The sequence below is a fragment of the Nicotiana attenuata genome, chromosome 7 (genome assembly GCF_001879085.1).
Source record: "Nicotiana attenuata strain UT chromosome 7, NIATTr2, whole genome shotgun sequence".
Classification (NCBI taxonomy): Eukaryota; Viridiplantae; Streptophyta; class Magnoliopsida; order Solanales; family Solanaceae; genus Nicotiana; species Nicotiana attenuata.
In genome coordinates, this window is record NC_031995.1 from 31,416,246 (window position 1) to 31,418,673 (window position 2,428).

The window sequence follows — 2,428 nt, forward strand, 5'->3', positions numbered from 1 at the left end:
AAACAAATACATAGCATAAAATAAGTCACACTATCTCCATGATTAGGCTTCCTTTTTTTTTTTTTTTTCCTCTGGCAATTCCACGTAAAATTGATTTCAGTTTTCAAAATTAAAATCAATGTTAACAATATGCACATCCTGAAAATACAAAAAGAGATAAATGAGCGAAGGAAGTAGCCGTATCAATAGTAGTATACTAACACAAGTTGAGAAGGCAAACTCTTATTTCGATGTTAGAATATCATATACATTTGGTTAAAATTAGACGCAAGCTATTATTTTCCCAAGCTAAAACTAGTGTGCTTATATGAAATGAAATAAGAATTCGTAAGAGATTTAAAAAGTGCCTCAATCATGCATAAGCAAATATTAGTGCTAAGCAAGCACACGATCTATAGTGATTTACTTCTGGAGAAATCAAACTTTCCGTATAAACATTTCTCCACATAATGGTATATTTATCAATGTCATCCCTAGCTAGAGATTATATTTTTGGTATGATTAGTGTAATTGAAGGAATCTTGACATCTGCCATGGTAAATAATCTAATTCAAAATTGTTTTACACTGCAGTCTTTCATTATAAATCAAAAAAAGTACTTTCGTTGCATTAAACACAAGTTATATAAAGCATTTCTCCCAACACTTTTTTGCCATGGTAGATCTCAATCTTGGTTTCCTATAACTAAAAGTCAATAGGATCAATTATGTGTTAGTCAAAGAAAATTAAATATTGAAGTCTTTAAAATCTGACAAGTGACATTTGTATTCTTGTTCGAACGAACCACTTTCAAAATTATAAGGAGGAACAATACGATGTGAATCTTGGCAAGATAGACTTGCCGAGCATGGAGGAAAAAGAGATCGCCGTCTGTGGGGATCGAACCCACGACCACGTGGTTAAAAGCCACGCGCTCTACCACTGAGCTAAGAAGGCTTTATGATTTTATTGTCCGCATAAATATATTACTCAATTACTTATAGGTGCAATTCGATACAGGTTAGTTCTCTAGTTCAACGGCTTGAACCCATGACCTATAGGTCACATATAGACAAATTTACTAATGCTCCTCTTCTACTGTATCCAAACTCATTTTAATTCTAAGATTTTTTCATTGCATAGTACTTTTTTAAGGGTATCCTTTAAAGAAAGTTCCTCAAGTTTCTTCTCAGCCAAAAGGCAATGGCCAGTAAGAGAAGCGAGTCAATCAGTGGCAGATCTACATGTTATTTTTGTCTTTGATAAGATTTAGTAAATTTGTATAGGTAATTATAAAACTATTTAGATAAATATTGAGTGAGCACCCATAACTAAACTCCTTTTTTCCTCTTCTTTCAGAATTTTTATCAGTGAGCACCCACGACTTCAAAATCCTGGATCCGCCACTGGAGTCAATATAGGTAATGAGCATAATGGGAAAGCCGCAGCAATAATGACTCATGAGAGATCATCTGCTATTATTCTCATGCGCCTGGCATACCTAAAAAACACACACTGAGCAACAACATACCTAGTGTAGTCCCACAAGTGGAGTCTGAAGCTTCAGAATAAAAATAAGCGACCTCATTGTTTACCCTAAAAATTGAATAACAATTAAACTTATAATGTGGTTTTAAGGACACGTGATTTCGCCTAATACCAATATGAATATGTGGATTAGCAGTAGAAATTAACAATGAGATAAAACAAACCAGTGTTGAAATGCAATTCAGCCCTGGAGCTAGATTGCCCTCGAACTGGTCGGTCCCAAAGTAGTTAGGAAATAAGCAAGTTGATGAACAAGAGTATAAGCTAGAGAGTAAATGTTATATTGCTTTGATATGTGTGAACAATGTGTGCAACAAATGATTAGAACCCCGTTTATATAGTAGAGCAATTCCACTTATGGTATAACTCTAATTACAGAAGAAAATCCCATTATTAGCTAATTAATCGTTCCTGATTTTGATCTGTTCCGAAATTAACGCCATGATCTTCGATCAGTCACGGATATCACGCCTTTCTGTTATTGTGCTATCTCTGATTTTGCTCGATGTCTGTCTCCTTTGGTCCCAATCGCCACTGGCCTCGATCTCGACAGGTACCTCGATTCCCAAATTCGGTGACTTGTCCCCGTGCTTTGGTCTGATCCACTACGAGGTCGACCTTCGATGCAACTCCCTGGTCTCGGTCAAATAGTAAAATCGGGTGGGCCCGGTTTTATCCGTATACAGATAGTCCCCTCATTTTTTAGAGTGTAATGACAAGATACGAATTGAGCCTTCGATTTTCTACCTTGACCTGTCATGACGTCATCCTCGCAACGTAAGCGAAGGAAGTGACCGAAACGTCCCGTCGGTACAGTTCCCCAAGTTATTTGTAACGACCCGACTGGTTATTTTGCTTTCTAGAACCCTGTTTCCCTAAATAAGACTTCCCGTACTTTCTT

At 36.6% G+C, this 2,428-nt stretch overlaps 1 non-coding gene across 1 annotated transcript; it reads right to left on the reverse strand.

Moving 5' to 3' along the window:
• Window positions 865-936, reverse strand: TRNAK-UUU. The gene has a single exon. It is a non-coding gene; the product is annotated as a tRNA-Lys (tRNA).